This window comes from Pinus tabuliformis, chromosome 6 (assembly GCF_031772625.1).
Source record: "Pinus tabuliformis cultivar Carrire ecotype Pingquan chromosome 6, CPIR1, whole genome shotgun sequence".
Lineage (NCBI taxonomy): Eukaryota > Viridiplantae > Streptophyta > Pinopsida > Pinales > Pinaceae > Pinus > Pinus tabuliformis.
The window spans coordinates 1,798,236,038-1,798,256,068 of NC_142292.1; the positions used below are offsets into that span (position 1 = coordinate 1,798,236,038).

Consider the following 20,031-nt stretch of genomic DNA (forward strand, 5'->3'; position numbering starts at 1 on the left):
CACACATGTGCTTAAGAACACACACATGCTTAGGAATGCATGTACATTCCTAAATAGTCTAAGTTGGCAAACATGTGTGGTGGTTTGGATAGAGTTGAGGATATGGGATTAAGATTGTGTGTGTGTTTCTAAGAACATGCACACATTCCTATGTGTTTGTGTTGTGCACCCCATTGCCACAATTGTGTCTATCGATTTTTTACAAACACATAGAGAGAATGATGAAAATGGTGGTGACAAAACAACTTGTAAGCTTTGTGATGGACTTATTACACTACATGTTGAGCATTAAAATGATAGAAGTTGTTCCATTCCAAATGTAGGTAAAAGTTTTAAAAAATATTAGACTCAGGATGTCTAAGAACTCAAAATTTAATAACTATCCAACTAAAAGAGCTAATCTCACAAAATTATTATCCAAACACACACTGCAAAATAAATAATACTATGATATATTTTTGAATAATGTAGTTTTGACTTACTTAATGAAGACTATTATGAAGCAATTGTTCTATTCTAATAAAACATCTACATGCAATTGCCGAAAGCGGAGTTAGCATCTCTATCACCAAAAATGAAATCAGGGGATAATTGCAGTAGAAAACCACTTTGGAAATGGAAACAAAATGAAAAAACATCATCTTTTATAGATGCTATTATTTCTAGGTATTAAAAACTATCTCTAGGGAAACCATGCGTCACTTGGATTATTTCTTCTTCATTATCAAAGCCTAGTTGAACAAAAAAGGCTACTAGAAGTTTTGCATTGTCTTCTGTTTTACAAAGAGTTTGCAGTGTCTCTTGTTTCACAAAGATCTTGTATCCATTGAATAGATCAAAGATTTTGTATCCATTGACTACATTGCATTGTGGGTGTTAAATTAATCTCTTTGTTTCATTTTGTAAGCTTTGTATTTTTTTTTTTGTCGTTCTTTCATAATTTGCATATCTCAATGTCTTATTTATTTTGCTATTCACTAAAGCCAATGGTTTTGCTTCTAGTCACTTGCATTAGTGAGGCCACAATTTGTTCACATGGATTTGATTGATTTTGTTTTATGTTTTTATTGATTTTAGGGTTTTTTTAAATTATGGTGAATTGGTAATTGTCTGAGTAAATTGAGCAAGGCTAAAAATTTATAATTTAGCAACAATTAAGACTCCAAGAAAGTGGGGAAAGGTAATCCTTAAACCTTATTACAATAAACCAAAGATGTCCCTATAAAATCTAAAACTAAGTAAACCCAATAACATCTCATTGTGCCAACCACTAAATCATCCCACAAGACAATATCATTATTTTCAATTATGTTGCCCCGTTTCTTAAACTACACTCAAAAAACAAACCTAGTCCGTTGACGACTGCGAGGTAAGTTGGCCAGCTCCCTCGAGTTCTTGATGGCTTGCGTCGTCCCAGCAAGCAACCGTGGCCGTGGGGTAGCATTTCGGCATACGGTCGCATGCTGTAACTGGCAGTCTTGTTACACCACGGGCTCACTTTGATTCACCAAACCTAGGTAGGGTGGGCAGAGAAAGCGTCAGGAGTTGGGGAATAAAGGCAACCTATTATAGTTATTAAAAGTTCTACAAATTAAACTGACAATCATTAAGGGTGGACGTGCCGGAGTGGTTATCGGGCATGACTAGAAATCATGTGGGCTCTGCCCGCGCAGGTTCGAATCCTGCCGTCCACGTTTTCTTTGATTCTTTATCTGTCGCGCAAGTAGCTGCATTCTATGCAGTGGCATATCGTTTTAAGCAGATAATTATAAATGATGTAAAAGCCTAGACATATTGTTTTCATCTTTGAATCCGTGGCGCAATGGTAGCGCGTCTGACTCCAGATCAGAAGGTTGCGTGTTCGATTCACGTCGGGTTCAAAATTTAGTTCTTGTGTAATGCGTTTATCTATTTCTTTGTCCTTAACTTTTAAATAAGGTTGTTGACGTGTTCGAGGTTGCTTCTCCGTGACGTCGGGTTCAAAATTTAGTTCTTGTGTAATGCGTTTATCTATTTCTTTGTCCTTAACTTTTAAATAAGGTTGCTTCTCCGTGACTTGAGTGTATCTATTTCTTTGTCCTTAACTTTTAAATAAGGTTGCTTCTCCGTGACTTGAGTGTGAATAGTTAGTGAGTGGTTGATTTAGTATTAAGAGGATGAGTAGCGCTAACATTATACATTGGTCTTTAACTTTTAAATAAGGTTGTGTAATGAATTTATTTATTTCTATTTTGGATTATTAGTTTGGTATAATTTGGATTTTTGTTTTTCATGGAAAAATCATAATTTTATAATGAAAACAAAATTACATGTTGTAGACTCTGAAACATATTACATCAGGAAAGTCGAAAGATTGTTGATCAGAGGTTCAATGAAAGCAAATTAATGTACAAAATGGGGAGAGTCATGTTCTTCTCCCTTTCTTCTTCTCAACCTTGCACCACTCCCCTTGAGTCGGCATCAAAAATATGAGTGCAAGCGAGTTGTCAGCATCAGGTCGAGGATTGTCCTTATCAGAATCTGAATTGTCTGATGTATGTAGTTGTTTTGTTCCATTGGAGTCCTTTGCATCTGGCATCTTTTTCAGCTGTAATTCCATAGGATCTTGTGGAGTTATCTCCTGTGCTTCTGGTTCTTTGTCCGCCTGGTTATTCTCATTGGGTATGGGGTCTTCCACAGCCACTTCCTCCTCCTCATCAGAGTCATGGGGGGGAAATTGCCAACCCTTGGGTTGTTTCCCTGTTTTCTTTTTTCTTCGTATATATTTTTTGGCTTCTAGGCATGAGTTTTGTAGGTGTCCTGTTTGCCTACAAATTCTGCATCTAAATGTTGTGTTTTCATAGTCTAGTATCTGTGTCCAGCTCCATTGTTGGTGTTTTAGCAGTATGCGATCTGATAAGCCTTTGCTGAGATCTACTTCCACACATATACGAGCGAAAGTATACACTCTTTCCTCCAGTCTTTGTGTGTCCATTTTGATATATCGCCCAATGGAGTTGCCGATACCAGCAAGGACCTGTTGATCCCAAAAATGTAATGGGAGATTATGCAACCGAACCCATACTGGCATCCTGGAAACAACCATAGTATTAGCATCGAATTTTGGAAACCAAGGTGTGATGAAGAGGCCCATGGATCCCCAGAACCATGGTCCTTCCTGTAGTATAATGTCTCTTGCCTCAGATGAATGGAATTTGACAATGAAAAACCCCTTTGAGCATAGGTGTATTTCACAGTGAGCAGTCCAGTTTGAGAAAATCCAATGGAAGAGCTCAACAAGTTTTGGCCAAAAACAGTTGAATCGACATATTAGGGCTTGTGATTCAAAAGTATTACAATGAATATCTGTTTCTGGTATATCTATGTTTAATTCTGGAATATAATTCAGTTGCTCCACAATATATGGACTGGGTTCAGTTCCAACTTGCTTTGATGTTGTTGTAGGTGTGTTTTTTCCTTGTAGGATATTCTTGAAAGAAAGTCCTCCATTTTTGTGCTTTTGTTGTGTTTCGTTGTTTTTTGTTGTACTACTTCCAATGCCTCCTCCTGAATGTTTTGTTTTACTAGAGGCTGCGGCTCCACCTCGCAGCCTCAGGTTGAGTGTTATGGTGGACACTAACATAATATTATAGTCCTTAAGGAGTCTAGTGCCTTGTAGTGCTCTGTCCCCAAATATCAAATGTTGTAATTCGACAGGATATCCAATATATTGGGAGATGAGATACCTCAGATACAATACACAATCAGTTGCGAGAACCCAAACCAGAAAAGACATCCTTGGAGGGGTTTTAATAATAACTTGAAACTGATGAAAATTTACCAAGTGTGGGGAATTTGTGTCCGCCTGAGGTTTGTAATGCCGTGCTACTCCAAGTACTCTTTTTTTGCAAATCATTGTGTGGATGCGTGATAAGAGAAAACCCCTTGATCGCCAGATTCGTCAGGTGCTCTATTTCAATCAATGGAGATCGCATGTATGTATCATAATCCAAAGGCAAGAGTAGTTTAACTATTACCTCAGTGTCCAGCAGGTCCAGTGCCACAGAGTGAAAACCCCCATTTGTAACAGTGTGCAAGCAAGTTTTCTTAAAATCCATTTCCCCCACACCACTGCCAGCAGGCCGGTGATACTGTGGGTCTGGGCAAAAAGGAGGGTTTCTGATCGCGTACACTCCAACCAGTGTAGATCTGTTGTAGCCGCGTAGGAGCATACTGTAATCTCAACGATAGGTTCGCAGATACCCACTCAGCCGCAACCTTCCCACATTGCTTAGAACCATTCCTAATGGGATGTATTATCCGAAACCATAGTTTTTTAGCATTGATGGCTCTTATCATAGTGGTCGTCGCAGATTCCTGTACATCTGCCTCAGGTTGCATCCAGTACTCTGCGATCCAAAGTATTGCTCGCCGACCCATCATAGACAATAATACAGATGCCCATCTGGAGGAAAAAAAAACCGCCAAGTTCCAGACTCTGCATACCTGGAATCCTCAATCCCTCTTGCCCTGGGCCTACCCGTAGCCTCCACTCCCAAACCCGTGATGCCTGCGAGTGAAACCCTAGCACTCTCGCTCACCATTTTTCAGATCCAAGTCACTTTCATATACATGTATCATATAACTTGGATTATGTGTGTGGTTGCGTGAATTTGCTTGATGGAAGGAGACACATAGTTTGCTTTTTCTAGTATTGTTTAACAATGATATAAATGCGTTGTGTAATATCCAACTCATCCATACACTAATGAGTGTAGATTAATGATAGTGAAGTTTTATCTGATTAGAATGGAGAAGGATCACCTGAAAAACATGGCATGAATTATATTGATCTTCATGAATCATATTGATCCTTGCTTTATGAGTGAAAAAAGTGATGACATGGAAGCCTTCGCTATACTATCTAAGGTTGCGTTGTTTGAGATAGATTGATCTAGTATCTTGCATCTCAGTCTAAGAAGAATCTTTATAGGAATTGTGGAATTGTAGATTTGTACCAGGTTCTATGTTAGTGAATCAAATTGGCTATAAGTTTACCATTTATGACCCATATAGTTTCAAAGTCTAAGTTCAAATGTACATGGTGACAATGTTCTTATATATATGTATGTGTGTGTATTTCATCTCAGAGCACTTGTGCATTAATTTTATTAATCGCGAATTCATTAGTGCTTTTGAGACATTGTGCACTATTTGTGTACAAGAATTCATTAGTACTTTTGAGACATTATGCATTATTTATGTAGATACAGATCCTTATATTTATTGCCTAAAGGGATCAACTACAATGTGACTAACTCTAGTATTTTAGCATTGAAATTGTCCTAATTTGATACTAGAGAATACTAAAAACAATGCTATAGATAAACCTTTATTCTCTATAGACTCTTATTACTCAAACACAAATAAAGGTGAAGGGAAATTTTGTGCAGGCACAAAGTATATAGAAGGCCTCAAAAGTATATAGTTTTATCAAGACAAGCATCAACTTTGTAAGAGAGATCTTTGATTCTTGAACTAGAAAGTGGGTGTGATGGCCCAAGTTGAAAGCTAAACATTCACTAACCAACCCACACTAGTTGATCTTAAACAAGGTCAAGGAAATCATTCCTAACTCTCTATATACATTTGGGCTTATAGGACCCTATGCTTTTGGAAATCTTGGAAGTGAAATGATCTTGCTAACATAGATAAATGGTTGTCCCATAAGCCCATTTAGATAGTGATCTAAATAAGTTATGCGAACTTAAATTTTAACAATGGGATTGGCTCTTTTAGCTTTCAATGTATAGACACCATTGCTAGAGTCTAAGAAGGAATTTTATACCTAGCTTAGGGGATTTGGCTACTAGATTTACATTAACTTGCTTGGTTATATCCCTTAATATAAATGTTACTTTTTGTATGTGTCAAAATTGTGAAGCCCTTATTTTGGTTTTTGTCTCATTGCCAAACTTACTGAGGTCTAAGTTTCCACCCTTCCACCTTTTGTTAGAAATTCCTTCCTATGCCTATTTCCTAGAATGCATCTCTCTCTTGGAACAAACATCCTTGGGTTGTAGAGTTCCACACAACATAACAATTGATTGGAGTGGAAGTGATATTTCTCATACTAACGACAAATGTATTATTTAATCTTCACTAGCTTGCTAGAAACTTCTCATGATATGCCAATTCATTAGTATATGTGATTGTACAATAACATTATCATCATAATTTAAAATATTGAGTTTGGCATTGCCCCCCTACAACAATGACTTGATTTAAGGGATTTCATGCTCCATGCACTTGGCCACCTAGTATCTCTCTTCTCATTCAATTCAATTAAAATAGTGTTAATGCGAAGAGGGAAGGCCTCACTACTAGGTGGGTTGGTTTTGTTGATAAAGAACATAGGAAATGTTAGCATAGTTGACCTATTCCTACATAAGTGAATGACAATTTCCCTATGCTCTCTTTATTTATAGCAAACATTGACAAACCTTCTAAGCCTAACTTAGAAATGATGTGCAGAAGCCAATTATTTTTTATCCTAAGCCTACACTTAAAGAATGGTGACTGACCCTTAAAGATTGTGATAAACCCCACATAAGTTTGGATTTTTGTCAACCCTCGTGTAAGCCTTATAACCTAAACCTATGTTTACTCAAGTTGTTTAAGTGATGCCTTTAAACTTGTGTTTATTTAGGACATGCCTAAGTTTACGTTTAATTGAGTTATAATCTATATAATTAAGAGTTTGATTAATATTATTTATTATATTATGGACATTTTATTTATATTAAAAAACTTGTTTATTGTTCTATAGACATTTTGTTTATTATTATTATTTAATATATTATGGTAAGAGTTTGATTAATATTATTTATCATATTATGGATATTTTATTTATATTAAGAAACTTGTTTATTGTTCTTTATTGTATTATTCACATTTTGTTTATTGTTGTTCAATATATTATGGATATTTGTACAACCATTTCTGCATCTAAATTGGTTAGTGCTAAGTTTTAATGTGAAATAGTTATATTTTTGAACAAACCAATTTAATTTTAATGTTAGAACAATTTTAACTTTGAGGCGCCCAACCTAATTTTAACATTGGACAATATTAATTTTGAAGTTCCCCAATTTTAATGTTGAGTATTTTAATTTTGAACCCACCCAATTTCAATCTTGTCCGAGGTAGTCACTTAAGCAACCCATTTCCCTTAAGTTTTATAGTGGAGACTTAGTTTGTTGTTATTTATTGGATTATGTGCAATTTGTTATTATCCGTGCTATAGACTTGTATAGTGCTTTATCAAATTGCTAATTTTTATGGTTAAACTATTGTATTATGTGCATTTTGTTATTATCACTACAATAGACTTGTATAGTGCTTTATCAAATTGCTAATTTTTATGGTTAAACAATTTTAATTTTAAACACTTAATTTGATATTGTTTGAAATCGTTGCTTAAATAGACCATTTTAATTTCAAGTCTTAAACACTTAATTTGATATTGTTTGAAATCGTTGCTTAAATAGACAATTTTAATTTCAAGTCTTTCTAATTTTTATCGAGCTTAAAATAGTCGGTTAAACGATCTATTTTCATTAAAATTTTAATTTTGAAATATTTTAATTTTGAATTCACCTAATTTATTTGTGTTGAATTTTATAGTTTGAAAATTAATATATATTTACTAAATTTCAGTGTTGGAAATTAATTCAATTAATAAAGAAAATTAATCTATTTTTATTAAATGTAGGGTTGGAAAATTATTTTTTTGGTTAAGTTTTAATATTGAAAAAGTTTTGATTTTAAAATATAAACTCTATCAATTTAATTAATTTTTTTGAGTTAAATTTCAATGTTGAAAAAGTTTTAATTTTAAAATGTAAACATTATCAATTCAAATCAAATTCCACATAACTTAAAAATTCCACATAATTTAATTTTATTTTTTTATTTGATAACTTAAAAATTCCACATAACTTAATTTTATTTTTTTATTTTTTTCAATGTTGGAAAAGTTTCAATTTTAAAATGTAAACTCTATCCATTCAAATCAAACTCCACATAACTTTATACATCAAACCAGTGTTGGAAAATTAATATACTTTTGCTAAATTTTAGTATTAGAAAATTAATATATTTTTGCTAAATTTTAGTATGGGAAAATTAATCTATTTAACAAACATTTCAATGTTGGAAAATTAATTTATTTTTGCTAAATTTTAGTATTAGAAAATTAATCTATTTAGCAAAAATTTCAATGTTGGAAAATTAATTTATTTTTGAATTGAGGCTTTTGTGATCCATATCAAATATAAGAGAGTTTCTTCGGCGTAAATCACAAGAAATTTCATTTGTTGACGCGTTTCAAACCAACAAGTGTAGTTCATTGTCAGGATAAGTTGAACGAACAGATCAAGCTAAGCATGATTAAATAGATAGAGCACAAACTCCAACGGCTGTATTCCAGGACTGGGTAACGTAACGGCTAGATTTGACTGGATTAGGGGAATAACCAATATTTAATTACAAAATTGACATAGGTTAGTTAAATTCTTAAAAGTGAACGGACCATTTTTAACCACTTATATCTATTTTTTTTTATCTGCAAAGACTAAAATCTATTAACTGAAAAGAGGAATATTTTTACATGGAGTTGAGGCCTCAGAGAACAGAACCCGAGAGCACTCAACACAGCAGAACTGCCCCCTTACAAAAAGAACCTGGGGAGACCAGTTACAAAGAGCTAGAAAACAGATATAGAACCCAGAGATAGACTCGTAGAACGAAGATAGAGACATTGACAGCAGAAAAGCCTAAATACTTGGCAAACCAGCCGGTAAATAAACAACCACTTCCCCGAAGGGAAGCCAAAACAACAGGCTGAAGATGTTGAACCTTGACTGTGAGCAGAGTTGCCTGGAAGTGGTCATCTGAGCGATATCAAAACCAAAAAGGGAGAAAAAACAGGCCCAGGTGGCATTAAACTTCCACATCCTCACCAGGAGTCTTCTCCGCTACCAGACACGCGCTGCCAATCCTCAAACTTTCATTGCCACCCGTCTCACTTACTGGGTTCGCCAAGGAGTGACTTGTAGCTCCAAAAGTCCCTTCCCCGGCCACTGGACTTATGTCTTCAAGAGGCGGAATGCTTTTGGGAATTTCATCCTGACCAAACTTATCATTCTTCCGATTCTCCGGGCTTCCCTCATCCATTAAATGCTCACTGCTTTGAGAAGGATCAGGAGCCATGCATGACAGAGGGGAGATTTGATTTTCTTCTTCCGAAAGGATTATAGTGATGTGAGCAGTAATCAGAGGCCTATTCAGATTGCTTTGAAATTTGAAATGCGTGGTTTGGAAAGCACTATTTGGAATTGGCCTGCGCACAGGGCTCGGAGGAGGCGCATCCACATGAGAGGAGGGAAGATTGATGGGTGACTGTTCAGGGTCCACAGAATGACTAGCAATTGGATGTTTGCCACTTCCACGTCGCCCCCCGAAACGATTCCTCCCACCCTGGCGAACCATTATGAAGAGCGAAGGGGAAGGCACAGAGAGACCAGAGAGACCAGAGATAACAACAGGGGGATAAAATGATTGACACAGAGACTGAATCAAATGCACAGAGAATGCCTGAGACGGAGATGCAATTCTAAATTCAAGAGCTTTAGAGAGCTTACCCCTTAAAGCTGTGCTAATCCTGCCATGGGGAACCTTAGCATAATAGAACCTCTTCCAGAAAAACAGAGAGCCGGCCTGGAGCTTCCCTCTGTTTGCAAGGTTCTACTTGTCACCAAAAACCACATCAAACCAGGGCCCAGAACAATAAGACTGAGCGCGAGGTGTGAAGAGAACATACAGGATCGCCATGATTATAACAACCACAGTGTTGCTTTGAACAACGCACTCCATTAATGCAAAAATCCTACAGTATCCATCCTTAATAACGCTATCCCTCTTGCGCGAGGTGAGAACCTGGGAAGCCACGCTGCCCTGCAGCTGGCAGTACCTGGTTTTACAATCTGTCATGATGCTCATTTAATTCATTTGTGCCACCCGCATCTGGGGAACCACTTATATCTATTAAAATAAATTATAACCTAAATTAATTTATATTAATATTTTTTTTTCTCAGTAAAATTAAACTATTTCTATTGAGTAAAATATAGTACAATCAAGAGAGACATGAAACCGGCCGACCGGAAATGATGAAACTATCAACCTCGGTCCCGGAGAAGGGGTGAACCATTCACGGAGCTACAGAAATTAACTTGAGAGCAAAAAACTGACATTTACCTCACAGGGGCAGAATTCTCAACATGATGTTTTTTCCCTTTCTTTTTATTGACTTTTATCTAGCCATCATGGGGAGTATGAGCTAAAACAACTTGAAGACTGGAGTTTTCCAACAGGGGGATCTCCTTATCTGATTTGGAAGAGGAGGTCTCATGGACGCGTTTCTGGGAGGTTGCTGTGATAGTGGTGTGCGCAGGAGTATCAGTGGACGAATCCATCGTTTGAGGCGCCTGGTACGGTTCTGCATCGCTCTCCTCATCTTCCGAGCTTGAGGAATTAGAGCTCATTGCTGACGGCGGAGAACAAGGGGTCCAATGCTTGGGCTTGGTCTTTGCAAAGTTGCCATTTTTCGATTTTGCAGGCAGCGATGGGCAAGAATTTTGCAGGTGCCCTGTTTGGTGACAGTGGCGGCAACGGAAGGCAGTGTTTTCATAATCTAGGTTTTGGGTCCATACAAAGTCATTGATCTTGAGAATGATTTGATCTGGTAGTCCCTTGCTTAGATCTAGCTCCACACATAATCTGGCATATGTGTAGAGACCTTGATGTTCCCGCCAGGAATCTCCCATTAAAAAGCTGCCCAAGGTGTTGCCTATGCTCCTAAAGACTGCTAAATGCCACAGGTGAGCTGGAAAGTTTGGAAGTCTGATCCAGACAGGCGCTTTGGTGATGACAGCAGATGCTGGGTCAAAATCTGGGAACCATGGAGTTAAGAAGAGTCCTGCTATACCCATAAACCAAGGACCTTCTTCTAAGGCCTGTTCATAGTGCTTAGGATTGTCGAACAGAACTATAAAATATCCTTTTGAGCAGAAGCAGACCTTGCAATGGTGAGTCCAGTTGTCATGGATCCAGTCATAGAGGTCCTTAGAGCGTGGCCAAAGCCCATTGAATCTGCAAATGATGGCCCTTTCAACAAATTTTTGAAGGTCATCTGCCAGGCCAGGGTGGGAGATCTCAACAGAGGGAACCTCCTCTGACTTGTCAACCAGAAAAGGCTTGGGTTTGGGAGTCTCAGGGGAAATGGGAATCTCAGAGTGTACTGCAGCTTTGTAGGAGAAGGGAGGAGCAGAAGAAGATTGACCTGCAGCGCCCCCTCTCAAGCGAAGGGAAAACACTAAAGAGCTATTATTTTTTATGTTGTAAGAAGAGAGGGGAAGAGGATCATCGAGTTGTTTACCTTGAAATATAAGTCTCTAAAGGGCAGTGGGGGTCCCGAATCGGCGTTCCAGTTTTACCTTGAGATTCTGCACCAGATTTGAAGGGTATACCCATTGCAGAATGGTCTTGCCTGAGATCTGTGTGATTTGAACCTGAAAGGGGGCAGAGAAATTTTCGGAGGCACTCTGGTGCGGCGCGAGAGTTGCTGAAGACAGAGCCGTCGACAAAACCCTAGTCTCCATTTTTCCTCGAGGTTGTTGCCATGTTATTGATATCAGCTCAGATTCATTTAACCCATCTGTCAGTTTCTTGTGGAGGCTTCGATCTATTCCATTATAGCCCCGATCTTGTATTGCCAGTGCTTCGATGACACCGATCTCTGTTCCAGAACCCCACATAAAGAGGGAAAAATCCATGCTCAGGGTAGGGTATTTTCCTGCATAACTCTGCAGCGGCTTCTCTATCTCCAAAGGGACGGCGTTTCGAACTCCATCATAGCCTGCCGCAGTCTGTTAAGGGCATGATCCGCAGGTGTTTGAGAGTCAGAGCCAAACTATTAAGGCTGATCAAATTTCCAGCTATTAGCTCCAGGAGAGGGGCCACGACAGGCAACAGAGCCGTCCGGTTTTCCACCTCCGAGCTTCTTAGAAGCCCTATCTTAAGCAAGGAATAAGGAAACCCTACTTTCAGCGGCACAGCATAAGACAGTGATAATCATGTGGGAGTGGATTCAGGCTGGTGGTTTATGGACCCTCCAGGGGTTTTGCAGACGCAGGAAGGTCGGATCGATGCCATTGCCGTCGCAGAGAAACCCTCAATTTATATTAATAATTAGTTATCAAAGATTTTGTATCTAAAAAATTAGAGTAATTAATAGTTAAATATAAACATTATTAAATATATAAAAATACATAAATATCAAGATATATAAGTCAAAGGGGTTGTGCTATATACTAATAAATAATAAATTAATTATAAATTAAATTAATTTTCAATAATAGTTATAAGTAGAAGTTTAACAAATATGAGAAATAATCGAGTAATAGAGTAATTTAATTATGATAAAATAAATAAATAAATAGAAAGTCAACCAAGTTATTAAATCTAAATAATGATACATAAATAGCAAGTTGTAATATTATTTACATTTATAATATTAATAAATTAATTTTATTTCAAAGGTTAGTTCAATATATAAAAATTAGAGTAATTTAAGGGTTAATAAAAATAAATAAATTTTTAATATTTAGAATTAAAGGTTAAAAAATCAAATTAATTTCAAGCTTATTTTCTCGTAGTAAAAAAAAAAAAAGGCTACTATAAACCCTCAGACTAAAAGAACCTCAAGGAAGGTCGGCCCCAAGAAACAAGAAAACCATGGAAAAAATCTTAAAACACCACAAGAAAAAACCAAACAAAGGGAAGAGAAGGCAGAAAGACTACGACTAGGAGGAGAGGGCTGGGACCAGCAGCTACTGATCTTCCAACCATCCTCCCTATTGAGATTGTTTGGCCTTTTTTCAATCTCAAGCACTTCCCTAAATTTCCGGTGATGGAAATGGGAAATTCTAGCAATCACACAAGCCTCCTCAATGCAGACATAATGATTGGTCTTCCCCACATGCTCTGCTAAAGTAGAAGACTTGGCTATTCTATGCTTAAGGTCAGCTGCGTACTCACTAATCCTTTGATTAATGGAGTGACCAGTCTCACCAATATAAGGAGTCCCACATGAACAAGGAATAATATAAATCCCTTTCATGTCCTTAGAGTCTATAGGATCCTTCACAGATCTAAAAAATTTCAATATTAGAAATTTTTATTTATTTATTTTAAAATATAAACTCTATCAATTCAAATCAAACTCCACATAACTTTATACATCAAACTAACAAAATTTAAATATCAAAAACTCCACATAACTTTATACATCAAACTAATAAGATTTAAATATCAGAAACTCCGCATAACTTTATACATCAAACTAACAAAATTTAAATATCAGAAATGTTAACGTTTATAAACTGCAGCAGCCGGGAATCGAAAATTTAAATATCACTAATAAAATTTTACATCAAACTAACAAAATTTAAATATCAAAAATGTTAACGGTCATAAAAATGGTCAAACAGCACCAGCCGAGAATCGGAAATTTAAATATCACTAGTAAAATTTTACATCAAAATAACAAAATTTAAATATCAAACTAACAGAATTTAAATATCAGAAATGTTAACGGTCATAAACTGCACCAGCCGGGAATCGAAAATTCAAATATCACTAATAAAATTTTACATCAAAATTTATTTATTTTATTATGCTGGGAAATTTTTTTTACAGCAAACTAACAAAATTTAAATATCAAAAATGTTAACGATCATGAACTACAGCAGCCGGGAATCGAAAATTTAAATATCACTAATAAAATTTTACATCAAACTAACCAAATTTAAATATAAAAATGTTAACCGTCATAAAAATTGCACCAGCCGGGAATCGAACCCGGGTCTGTACCGTGGCAGGGTACTATTCTACCACTAGACCACTGGTGCGAGGATGGGAGTTTCATTCTTTTTTTATTGTATATTGAAAAATTAGTGTCTTTCCCAATAGCTTTATTGTTTTTCTTTACACGTATAATAAATATAATTCTGAAATAGTTTTCATTATCTTTATTTACATATATAATCATATTAAGAACTTTAATCAAGTAGTTTTCATTTTCTTTAATTAATATAAATTATATTAAGAACATATCATAATGAGGCCGTTCGGAGGGGTTTCGCGATTTTAAGTTTTGACGGAGGCTCTGGTATGGGATTTGCGCCCGGGATCTGGTATGTTGTGTGGGGTTTCAGATTCTCCTTTATATATAGTGTCATGCCTTACAATTTAAAAATAAGCCCTATAGGAATTGTGGATATTGGATAAGGTTTTGTGTTAGTAAATTAGTTATATTGTAAGTCTATTATTTATTTGTGAATCACATAGTATTAAATTTTGCATTAATTTTGTTAACCTAACATTTATTAATATTTTACATTCATTCTATACTTCCGGTATACTTTGGGTGGGGTGCAAATCTTCGTATTGGTGGTTAAATAGGGATCAACTATAGTTGAATTAATTATAGTATTTATTATTTTATATTAGTATAGATTTATTTTAAATTAGAATCTTCCAAAATACTAGAGATCAAATCTCTTGAGATTTAAATTTCTTTTAGAGTGAAAAGAGATTTAATCCCTTTTCGCATAGATCCAGAGTTAAGATGGACCTATGTTGGGTTAATTTTCTTTTTTAAATAGACAATAATCCACATGAATACCATGGGTTCTCATAAACCTAGAGATCAAAAACCACCTGTAACTTGACCAAGTCAAGTTTGCCTTATTATTTTAGTTTAAAGTTATTTTTGTTTTAACATAGAGTTATTTTTATTTTTCTTTATTTTAGTTTTGACCAAGTACAAATGTTTAAGATAGGGTTATTTTTATTTTTATTAATAAATATAAATATTAATTGTATTATTTTATTTTATTTGACCAAGTTAAATGTTTACATAACATAACATGACACAACAAAGATTTGCACCTTAAAAGATAAGATGCATTTTATTTTTATTTTTATTATTATGTAATTTGACCGGGTCAAAATGTTTAAATAACATAACATAATCTTACAACATCTCTTCCATACTTGGCTGGAGAGTGCCTTTGGACGCAACTAGAGAATACTAAAAGCAATGCTATAGATAAACCTCTATTCTACTGTTACAAAAGGAAATGGAATGACATAAAAATCAATGATAGTATTTGCAAGATTCTTATATTGGTAACTTTGATCTTGAATCAAGTTTATGGATACTCATGAAACTGATACATAGATAACAACATCCAAGGTGTGAAGCTATCAAAGTAATTGATAAAACACATAGATTATAAATGCTAAGATAAAAAAATAAACAAGAAATAATTCTATACTTCAAATGAAAAATTACAAATAGAGAAAGAAATACACACATAAAAACACATGCACATAAAAAATAATAGCTTGGTATTTATGGAGAGGGATCTGATTCCTTAAGTTGCACTGCCCAAAATGCTAAGAAAGCAAATTACAATACTTTTCCAACTTGGTACAAACTCAATTCTTTGTTAACAAAAATGATTCAATGTTTTACAATTTTGTGTAACAATACAACTACTCATTCCAATCCAATCTCCTCTCTTGGAGATTCACATAACAATGTATATATAAAAGTGAGATACATGCCCTTTTTAGAATAAGAAAAACAAACATAATAGTTTCAAAGGGATAACAAAATATATTAAAGGATCATAGTCTCTTTGTCACATTTACTAGTGGAAAGAGGTTTGATTGGCTACCAGAACCCAATCCACATTTTTGGACTCGATTTAATTATAGCTAGTTTAGGTACAGATTGAAAATTGAGTCCATATGCATAGATCAATGAATGGGGAGACAATTTCCTTGTACAATGGATATGACATGTGTCCTTGACTTTTGTGAAGCAAGTAGATGGTTATATGGTGTCTAAAATCGGTTTCAAGGATTCCATGGGTTGGTTCAAACCCTGTAGCCCACATGCCTATTTTTGAACTTGATGGCTAGACCATGGATCAATTGATGACAAGGATCCATTTATTCTATTCACCAATAGAATACTTGCACTTATTTACAATCTCCAGTACTGATCAAAAATCTTAAAATATAACAAAATGTAAATAACACATACTAAGCTTGTGATTGTACAAAAGAAAATGACTAAAGAGCAATCCATCACAACTAATGAACCAATTGCTAGTAATAACCCATTTTATAATCAATAAGTGTTTCAATGTAAGGTAAAAGGAAGATTTTGATATGTTAAAATTGTACCATATAAGAGGCCCATCACTTGGTGAGACTTATATGATAAGCACTTGCAATCACTACAAGGGAAGTGGACAATAATTGTGGCTATGCCATCAGAGAAGTAGAGTACCAACAATGATAGGGGTTCATCATGGAGAAGATAAAGAATAAGATCCCGCCGTCAAGTTGGCTCCATTAGGGTATATCATTCCCACACTTAGATCTATTGTAACATAGTTACTGGTAGTGAAGGGGATGTAGGCATCTTCAATAGAGATTGAATATGAATAACATAAGGTTAGCTCATAAGAATTCATGGAAAAGGAGAAACCAAAGTCATAACTCAAGATTAAGACATAGATGGGAGAATGCAGGGATAGGAAAATGTTGATTCCTTTCCATGTAGAGGCCAAGGTGGATATTAGGCCTTATGTTGGAGAAATAGATGTGATAAAATTGAACCAATGGTTATATTATATGAATGTGTGCTTAAATGCACATGAAGTCATAGGAAAATAGAGGATTTCATTTACCAAATAAAAGCTTGGAGGCCACACTTTGGCACAGTGGAAGAGTGATGTAGTAGGAAAAGTGCTAGAAAATGAGTTACCAAGAACCAATTGGGAGGTGTTCAAGGACATGGTCAAAGCCCAATTCTTCCCAATTAGATGAGCACTAATCAATTACATGGAACTACTTTAGACACATAGAGGGATAATTAATCTAGGGGTTCACTACAAAGTTCAAGAAGAGAGATATGAACTAGGTATCTTCTAAAAATTCCAAATATGATGATAAAGTTTTGGGGAGAATTTCTTCTCAAATTCGAAAAGGTTTAATGTTTACTAAGCATAAGGTAATTGATGAAGCAAATGTTTAAGAACAATACCTTGAGGGAACAAGAAGAAGCAATAGTTTGGCATGTATAAGAAAACCGAGTCATAAGAATAGTAAAAGAAAAGGGAAGAATTGAACCTACAAGAAGATTGTGGCAATAGCACATGAAACAACCCCTTCTGTTATACAATGTAAGGCTTGTGAGAAAAAGTTACACACGAAGGAAGGATGTTGGAAAAGGATGTTGGAAATGACACCTTGAGAAGCACCCCTAAGCACTTCTAGAAGATGAAGAAGAGAAATAATTTGATAATTGTAGATGTTGAGGAGAGGGTGGGCAATACCTCAAATGTAGAAGGGAATATTAGTTCGACTATTCTTGAAAAGGAAGTATCACTAACTAGTTTCTATCACAAAGAAGATAAGGAGATGACAAAGTTGTTTTGCATCAAGGTCCTATTGAGTACGCAACACACCCTAAAATTTCAAAATTTTGGGTATCGCTTTTGTTATTTTATTTATTGAGTCATTTTTGGCATGCACACTTTAATTAGTTGTATTAATTTCATATAGATTTGCAAGTATGTTTAGTTTTAGGAAAAACCTAAAAATTCCTTAAGTCTTAAACTCTAAAAAGACACATTAGAAAAAAGAAATCTTTATGTGCATAAAAAATATAAGGTTTAAATTTTTCCAAAAGGAGATAAGGGGGCAAGCATTGAAAATAAATTTTCATGAGCACCAACAAAAAGAAATTGGAAGGGATGGAAGAAACAATTTTGGAGTACACCAAAAGGAATTTTTCTATGGGTTCCAAAAGCAACATAAAAAATAAGTTTCACCAATACATGCATTGACAAAACAATTTTTCATGGGTGCCGAAAAGAAAGAAAATTTCCCAGTTTTCCGAAATAAAGAAAGGGAAGAGCACTGAAAAGTAACTTTTCCTTAGCACCTAAAGGTAGGTTTTCCTCAAGTGTTTATAGACAAAAGAAATAGGAGTTCACCAAAAGCCTAACAAATTTTCAAAAGCATCGATAAGAGAAGATTTTTATTCCACCAAAAATATAGAATTTTGAGTTTGTAGAAAATGAAGTTTTAAAATCCACTAAAGAAAAGGAAAAGTAATTTTTTCATGCGTCAACAAGACAAGTTTTAAAGTTGACAGAGAGATTTTTTTTAGCAAATGTTAATAGAGTAGAAAAAAGGTGAAAGCATTGATGGAAGAGAATTTTGGTGTTCACCAATACAAAGAGTTTTGAAGTTTTCTCTTTTTGCACTTGATGAGCCCTGGTGTTGCATCGAGGATGCTGCAACTTCCAAGGCTCTCAAATTAAATTATCAACCTGGGGTTCATACAAACTTAAAGGTGACAATGCTATATGCACAGTAGGTTAAGTTCTACTCATTTCACCCTCAGCCATTAGATCATATCAAGGTATATAGAGACCACCCCTTCAGATGACTACAAAGAGAATTTCTATGAAATCATATCATGATTGCAAGGGAATGAACATGATTCTAACTACATAAATGAAAATACCATTCATTAAATGTAAAGGCTAATTGTAATTGCATGAAAGGAATATAATATTCTAGTTGCAGAAACCATGCAACTCTATTCTCACACTAATAAAATCAATATTCTACTTGCATGAATTGTTTATCTAATTGAAACTTGATTGAGAAGGAGGAATTCAATCTTCAACACAACTATGGAATTCAAAAAACTAAGTCTAATCTATTTGTTGTTTGTGTTTGCAGTGGAGGAAATTTAGGGTTGGAGTGGTCTTGAAGTCTCCTTAATCATGAAATCAAAGTTTGGGGGTCATTATTCAACTTCAAAATGCAAGAGTCAATGTTATGAAACCAGCTCAAGAAAATATAGAAAAGATAGATCAACGCCTTAGAATTCAGCCCTTTCGAGGGGGCAACCTCCTTTACATTACATAAATGAACAATTCTTGGATGATTCAAATGACAAAACCTCCTTTCTATATATAGGAGTCTAAGGAGTCACAATATAACCCAGCCGACCTAACAATAATAATATAAAGCCACAAAAATAACAATAGAGGGATTCTATGGGGCACAGTAATAACAATATGGGGGCAATAGGGGCACAAAAATATTAATAAGGGGTATAACTACAATAGTAATGGGGTAATCACTAGTATTATAGGGAGCCAACATGCCCCTCTCCTTCAAAAAAGTGTTGTCCTCAACGCTTGAGTAGTTCTGGATACTTCTGTATAAAATTATCATCCTCCCATGTGGAATCTTCAGCGGATAAGTTCTTCCACTTGATAAGATACTCTGAAATTGATCGATTTTGTAGTTGTCGAGTTCTTGTTTCTGTGACTGCTTCCGGTTCCAATATATTTTTTCCTTCCTCGTCAAGTTCTGGCAATATTGTTTGAACTGGGAGCTTGTCACCTATAACCTTCTTTAAACATGAAACATGGAAAACTGGGTGCAATCGAGAAGCTGCAGGAAGCTCCAATTTGTATGCCATAGTACCAATCTTTTGCAACACCTTGTACGGACCATAATACTTTGGTGATACTTTATTATCCTTCTTAGCTTGCTTGAGGGACATTTTCTCATATGGTTGTAGCCGTAGGAATACCCAATCACCTACATCAAAACTTCTTTCACTACGATGTTGATCTACCTGTTGTTTCATTCTATTTTGTGCCAACGCGAGGCTATCCTTTAAGAGTTGGAGAACTTGTTGTTGATGTTCGATGTGATGTTCCACTGCCTGAACCTTAGAATTTTCTCTTAAATATGATGTGATGGATGGTGGTTGATACCCATAAAGTGCCATAAATGGGGTCATTTTTGTTGCTGTAT

At 35.4% G+C, this 20,031-nt stretch overlaps 3 non-coding genes across 3 annotated transcripts; 2 read left to right on the plus strand and 1 right to left on the minus strand.

Annotated features, from left to right (window-relative positions):
* Positions 1-1,612: 1,612 nt before the first annotated feature.
* On the plus strand, positions 1,613-1,694 carry TRNAS-AGA (transfer RNA serine (anticodon AGA)). The gene has a single exon. It is a non-coding gene; the product is annotated as a tRNA-Ser (tRNA).
* A 114-nt stretch (positions 1,695-1,808) lies between these two features.
* TRNAW-CCA (transfer RNA tryptophan (anticodon CCA)) lies at positions 1,809-1,880 on the plus strand. The gene has a single exon. It is a non-coding gene; the product is annotated as a tRNA-Trp (tRNA).
* Positions 1,881-13,941: 12,061 nt separating this feature from the next.
* On the minus strand, positions 13,942-14,012 carry TRNAG-GCC (transfer RNA glycine (anticodon GCC)). Its single transcript has one exon. It is a non-coding gene; the product is annotated as a tRNA-Gly (tRNA).
* Between the last annotated feature and the right edge of the window lie 6,019 nt (positions 14,013-20,031).